Raw genomic sequence first — 7793 nt, forward strand, 5'->3', positions numbered from 1 at the left:
TACTATGGAAGGAGGGTTGGACCGAGCATGACAGAGAGAAGCAGTGTAGTTTGAGATTCTTTCTTCCCTTAGAGAAATCACACAGGCTGGCGGCCTTACTGCAGACAATAATAAAAGGCACTAATTTACATGAGGAACAGATCATCATAGAGAGCAAAACGAAACAAGTCTACCACCCACAGTGAGCTGATAATCTGGAGTCCGTGCTGATCCTTTCTTAGAGCAGTTTATTGCACTGATGATTAGCAGGTGACCTGAAGAAGAGGACAGAAGGAGAGAGTGACAAATCATGTTTATTTTAAACTGGTCTGGTGTACATTAAGATTCAAGAAGTTTATTGTCATGACATCAAAACACAAGTGGTTATACAGAGCAGAGCAATGGAATTCTTACTTTAAGAGTTCCCTTCACACAACTAAATAAACATCTAACTAAAATAAAGAATAAACTTAACTCTGAGCATAGAAAATAAAAAATCAAGTAAAACAAGCACTTGTTGCTTATGTAACTATGTGTGAGTGTAGTCAGAATTTAAAGTGCAAGTAGTTATGCAACATCGTCACAGTGGTGATACCTACAGAATATGCAATATTAAAATTGTATTGTATGTATTGTATTATATTGCATATAAATGTACAAAATTTGCGAATTTACAGGTCAAAGATAATCACTGTTCAACAATAAGTCAGTGATTCAGTAGCCTGATGGCCTGTAGATAGAAACGGTCTTTTAGTCTGGTTGTCCTTGCTTTCACACTCCTGTAGCATCTGCCAGATGGCAGGACTGTGAACAGTGTGTGCTGTGGGTGGGTGATGATGCTGTGTGCCCTTTTCCTGATCTGAGTGTTGTAAATGTGGTGTAGTGGTGGGACGGGTACTCCACAGATGAGTTGTGCCATTTTAATGACACGCTGGAGAGCTTTCCTGTCCTGAGTGGTGCAGTTCCCATATCACACTATGATGGAGTTTGTCAGGATACTCTCCCCACTGGGCATCCGTAAAAGTTGCTGAGCAGTTTGGAGGTTAATCCAAATTTTCTCAGTTTCCTTTGGAAGAAGAGTCGTCTTTGAGCATTCGTGATGATCCGCTGTGTGTTATGGGTCCACGTGAGATCCTCACTGATGTGGTTGCAGAGGAATTTGAAGGTCTTCACCCCTCCACCTAAATCCCTTTGATGTAAAGTGGGGGGTGCTGGTCTCTCCTCATCCTCGGGTTAATAATTATCTCCTTACTCTTCTCAGCATTTAAGGAGAGATTATTTTCCAGGCATCAGGACACCAGCTGAGCCAAGTCGTATCCTTCAAGCTTCAGTCTGTACTGCCTCTTGGCTTCCCTCATGGATCTACGTAGGTCATATGTGGCCTTTTTGTAACCCTCTGTGTCACCAGGGACAAATGCAGTGGAGCATGCATGCAGCATGGAACGCAGCTCACAGTTCAACCATGTTTTCTGATTTGGATACGTTTTATAAGGACTTGGTGAGGACAATATTATCAATGCATGTGCTGATGTAGCTGGTAACCACTGATGCATATTCCTCTAAATCCACAGAACAGTCCTCTCTCAAGGCAGCAGTCTTAAACAAATACCCCAGTTTGTAGCATCAAAGCAGTCCTGAATCAGTCTCTTCACTCTAAACTTTAATAATTTTACTTACTGACGGCGCTTGTTTGAGGAGCCTGCATCCTGGATAGAGGGAAACAGAAAAGTGGTCGGACTATCCAAAATGGGGGCGGGACACTGCCTTGTATGCGCCCCTTACTCTGCAGTAGACGTGGTCCAGGATGTTGTTATTCCTTGTCGGAAAGCTCACGTGTTGATGGATCTTTGGAAGCACAGTCCTGAGGTTGCAGTGATTCAAATCCGCGGCAACAACATACACGGCATCTAGGTGGGCGGTCTCGTGTTTGCTGACGACGTCGTGCAGTAGTTCACGCGCTGTGGTCCGTTTGGACCGCGGCGGTATGTAGACAGCCAACAGAAACACAGCGTTGAACTGCCTTGGTAAATAAAATGGTCTGCACTCCGAAGTCCGCACAACTGTGTTTCTCCACCGCCTTAGTGTCCACACACCATCTGTTGTTGACGTAAACGCATACACCTCCAAGGCAGATGTGCGGTCTCCGTGATGCCCCGAATGTGTCTGTAGCTGAATGCCTGAGTGTGGCGTACTTGCCGTATTTCCGTAAAAATCAGAGCACAACATTAGGCAGCGGTGGTCATGTGGCTCTAGCCTTCAGTTTAACATGTAGCTCGCCTCTCTTGTAGTGATGTGTCATAAGCAAGAGTGAACTCCCATCGAGTGAGAACAGGTGTTGTGCCAAAGTACGGTGGCTGGGAAGTGCAAAGCGCAACAAATTAAAAAACGGCAACAAATTAAAAATCCACAACAAATTAAAAAACGGCAACAAATTAAAAAACGGCAACAAATTAAAAATCCAATACAAATTAAAAAACCGCAACAAATTAAAAATCCACAACAAATTAAAAAACCGCAACAAATTAAAAATCCACAACAAATTAAAAATCCACAACAAATTAAAAAACCGCAACAAATTAAAAAACCACAACAAATTAAAAATCCGCAACAAATTAAAAAACCGCAACAAATTAAAAATCCACAACAAATTAAAAAACCGCCACAAATTAAAAATCCACAACAAATTAAAAAACCGCAACAAATTAAAAATCCACAACAAATTAAAAAACCGCCACAAATTAAAAATCCACAACAAATTAAAAAACCGCAACAAATTAAAAATCCACAACAAATTAAAAAACCGCAACAAATTAAAAATCCACAACAAATTAAAAAACCGCAACAAATTAAAAAACCGCAACAAATTAAAAATCCACAACAAATTAAAAAACCGCAACAAATTAAAAATCCTTGACGGAAAGGGATTGTCTGAAATACCGGAAGTGGAGAGTGATGTCACGAGAGGGGGCGTGGCCAGGATTTTTGGTTGAGGCGCCATGTTTCTGGGCCGAACAAAGCGCTAGCGAAAGAGGAGCGAAAGTACACGGATAACACCAGCTATGGTTCGTACTTGCTGTGCAGTCGGTTGTAAAGTTAGATCGCACGACCGGCAAGGGAATAAGGTTGAAAATGGTTTATCTTTTCATTCTTTCCCCACCTGGAAGCAACATGAGGCAGCTCATGTATCGGATGTTACCAAAAGAAGGCGTCTAGTCTGGATAGCAGCTGTGAGACCAGCTGATATCCAGTTCTCTTCCTTCTCCAAATATCTGTTGGTGTGCTCCAGACATTTTCATTCCGGTAAGTTATAGATATGTTCATATCACTCTTTATCGGTCTTTTAAGTCTGACATCACTAGCCATGTCTTGGCTCAAACTCCCAAGAGCACCTGCAGGTCCATAAATCACACGATCACTGTGGCATCACTGAGTGTTGAAAAACTATCTAAAGTCTTTCATCTGTAATAAAATGATCAGCGTTCTGCTCTACCATGTGTAACAATTGAGTTTATCATCCAGGCATCCATGAAAACGAAATTAGCAGGAAGTTAGCTCGCTAGATTCCATCTAAATACAATATAGCATGTCCTAACTGAGGGATTTTGGAAACAAAGTCAAACGTACAGCTCTGCTATCACTTCCAACATAAATGAAGACAGAAAACTAAACAGCAGTGACGTTTGTAGGGTACTGAAGTTTGGCTAGCTGGTGTAAAACGATGTGCTACGTGACCGTTAGCGACACAGCTATGTTAGCATAATATAAACACTAACTTTTTCCACTTGATAAAAGTTATCGTGAGGATTCTCGGTGGTCAGGAACAAATGCTGGTGGCAGGATGCTGTAAACGGACCAAACTTCAGCCAGGAGAACAACTGAGATAATCCATCCACAAGGATGAATAGGATTAGTCATTCATATACTGCTGCATGGGCTGGGCTGTAGCTACATCGTAAGGTTTTAAAAACTGAGCTTTCAAATGATTAGTGGTGATAGAAGCAGTGGGAGGCCAACAGTGATCACTTACTGTTTTTAGGAGTTTTTTGAGATTAAATAGAAGACAATACAAAACATTAAACATGTTAACAACACAAAACCCATATTAAACGCAGACTACTTCAGGCCTGGAAGCAGGATTTGTCACGCCATCACTTAAAGACCAGATAGCCTATTAGTTTTCTTTTCGATGCACTCTGAGGTCATAGCAAATTAGAAAAAAAAAACATCCTAATGAGTGATTTTGCAGAACTACGTGCTATTTATAGACTTGCTAATTATTTGGCATTATTGCAGCAGACCAGCCAATGAAATGGATGAAACATCGTGACTGGGTTCCAGCGCTACACAAGGGACCTGCTTCAAACATACCACCATGCCAATCAGATTACTTCTTCCATGTGAGGGTGAAGAGGTGACCCTTCTGGATAAGATGGTGAAGGTTTGCTGCCGTTTTGATGAACAGTGTGGTAGTAAAACCAGGGGAAAATGAAACTTGCTCCTGTTAAATATTCTTAAGTCTTGTGCTGTATAAATAGCGGTAACTTTTCAGAAGATAAATTGAAGTAATTGATAGTAAATTAAGTAGTGTTAGTAGTGGGTGATATCGTGTAAATGCTGTCATGATTTTGTGTAAACATTTTGTCTTTTATAAACTATAAATGACATGGATTCTACATTGTAACTGATGTGATGTTCTATAATAAAAAAGAGGCAAAAATTAGTTTGTTTCTTTATTGAACTTTTGAACAGTGGTACTCAGTCAGTACATATTCAGTAAATGCAAATTATTTACATGGCAGTGCACTTCAGGCATAAATCTAGACCCTTATATAAAACATTATGGGTCATTCCCACAACCCACAGCTTTACTGTGCTCCAGCAAAGTATCCAATAGCAGTGACAACTCCTCCACAGTAGCAGGTGGGATTTTTCTTTTTTGAGGACGGCTCCTTATACCTTTCAATACGGATGGTCTGTTTATGTTTTGATCCAGAGCCGTTTTTGGGCAGCTGAAGAGGAGAAGTCTATCTTATGGCCAACCTCTGGCTGTATCTTGGTCATATTACCCAGCAAAACCCAGTATGCAGGTTCATCTGTAACAGCCCTTGTGCCACAGATCCGCATTGTTGCTTCTACTTTAAAAAGAAGAACAGCGACATGGCTGCAGGTCTCCACGACTCCGGCCATACAGGTGCAGTGGGCGGCTTCAACCTTCCCTGTGATGCTCACAATGACCCATGGCTGCAATGCTGGTTCATTCAGTCTTTGAGAGTGCAGTACCTGAAACATACAAGTTACTAGTTAATTTAAAGACATAGACTCTAATGAGCTAAGGCCAACATAAATGTGTTTTATCTACTTTCAAATCCATTTATCATAAATGTAACAAAGTGTTTAGAAAGTTAGCACATACATGTAATTTTCCATTTTTTTTATGTATCCATCTATAGAACGCTGCATGTTATATTCCAAATCTGCCTGTTCTCTTTCAGAAACCTGACTTCAGAAAATGAAACTAAAGTATGTAATCACTTTATGGAGAAAGCATAAAGTTTGACTTTAGGTGACAATTATGGACACGTAATATGATAAGGAGATTCTGCAGGTCATTAATCAATGTATTATAGTAAAAAATGTATTTTTGTGACAAAGGACAAACACGGAAGCAAGATATGTAATTAGGATTATTTCTAATAAATATAAATAAATAATTGCAATTTCTTTAACCACTGAGAATAACTAAATCCTTCAGGACAATGTCACATCAATGCACTGAACTCACTATGGCTACGTTCACACTGCAGGTCTTAATGCTCAATTCCGATTTTTTTGTCTGCTTGTTCACACTACAAATAAAATGTGACAGCAAACGTGCTCCTTTGTGAACCCTCAAAGTGGCCCACATATGCAAAAGCAGATGTCACACACAACACGCTCTGTTTAGACCCAGACCAAACAGTATTGTTTGACTGATGGCCCTTAAATATAAAGACTTGTTTCAGACTTTGCTTTAAGTTATTTTGTTATTTACATATGGCCTAATAATTATCCTTATTGCAATTTTAGAGAGGAGCGGTGCTTCAAAGGATATGCAGATTTCTGTCAGAATCTGCAGATTATACAGTATAAATAAAATGTTCATGTTGTCTTCCCAACAGTTTCACTAACATCTACACGGGATGGACACGAAGCACCGTTGTTCCTGACCACCGAGAATCCTCACGATAACTTTTATCAAGTGGAAAAAGTTAGTGTTTATATTATGCTAACATAGCTGTGTCGCTAACGGTCACGTAGCACATCGTTTTACACCAGCTAGCCAAACTTCAGTACCCTACAAACGTCACTGCTGTTTAGTTTTCTGTCTTCATTTATGTTGGAAGTGATAGCAGAGCTGTACGTTTGACTTTGTTTCCAAAATCCCTCAGTTAGGACATGCTATATTGTATTTAGATGGAATCTAGCGAGCTAACTTCCTGCTAATTTCGTTTTCATGGATGCCTGGATGATAAACTCAATTGTTACACATGGTAGAGCAGAACGCTGATCATTTTATTACAGATGAAAGACTTTAGATAGTTTTTCAACACTCAGTGATGCCACAGTGATCGTGTGATTTATGGACCTGCAGGTGCTCTTGGGAGTTTGAGCCAAGACATGGCTAGTGATGTCAGACTTAAAAGACCGATAAAGAGTGATATGAACATATCTATAACTTACCGGAATGAAAATGTCTGGAGCACACCAACAGATATTTGGAGAAGGAAGAGAACTGGATATCAGCTGGTCTCACAGCTGCTATCCAGACTAGACGCCTTCTTTTGGTAACATCCGATACATGAGCTGCCTCATGTTGCTTCCAGGTGGGGAAAGAATGAAAAGATAAACCATTTTCAACCTTATTCCCTTGCCGGTCGTGCGATCTAACTTTACAACCGACTGCACAGCAAGTACGAACCATAGCTGGTGTTATCCGTGTACTTTCGCTCCTCTTTCGCTAGCGCTTTGTTCGGCCCAGAAACATGGCGCCTCAACCAAAAATCCTGGCCACGCCCCCTCTCGTGACATCACTCTCCACTTCCGGTATTTCAGACAATCCCTTTCCGTCAAGGATTTTTAATTTGTTGCGGTTTTTTAATTTGTTGTGGATTTTTAATTTGTTGCGGTTTTTTAATTTGTTGCGGTTTTTTAATTTGTTGTGGATTTTTAATTTGTTGCGGTTTTTTAATTTGTTGTGGATTTTTAATTTGTTGCGGTTTTTTAATTTGTTGTGGATTTTTAATTTGTTGAGGTTTTTTAATTTGTTGCGGTTTTTTAATTTGTTGTGGATTTTTAATTTGTTGCGGATTTTTAATTTGTTGCGGTTTTTTAATTTGTTGCGGTTTTTTAATTTGTTGTGGATTTTTAATTTGTTGCGGTTTTTTAATTTGTTGTGGATTTTTAATTTGTTGTGGTTTTTTAATTTGTTGCGGTTTTTTAATTTGTTGTGGATTTTTAATTTGTTGTGGATTTTTAATTTGTTGCGGTTTTTTAATTTGTTGTGGATTTTTAATTTGTTGCGGTTTTTTAATTTGTTGCGGTTTTTTAATTTGTTGTGGATTTTTAATTTGTTGCGTTTTTTTAATTTGTTGTGGTTTTTTAATTTGTTGCCGTTTTTTAATTTGTTGCGGTTTTTTAATTTGTTGTGGATTTTTAATTTGTTGCCGTTTTTTTATTTGTTGTGGATTTTTAATTTGTGGCCGTTTTTTAATTTGTTGCGCTTTGCACTTCCCAGCCACCGTACAGAGCTGTACGGACTCCACACTGGTGAGGCA

The sequence above is a fragment of the Mchenga conophoros genome, linkage group LG6 (genome assembly GCF_057382185.1).
Source record: "Mchenga conophoros isolate Kocher_MC1m ecotype Shallow Benthic linkage group LG6, M_conophoros_male_GT1.1, whole genome shotgun sequence".
NCBI classification, from domain to species: domain Eukaryota; kingdom Metazoa; phylum Chordata; class Actinopteri; order Cichliformes; family Cichlidae; genus Mchenga; species Mchenga conophoros.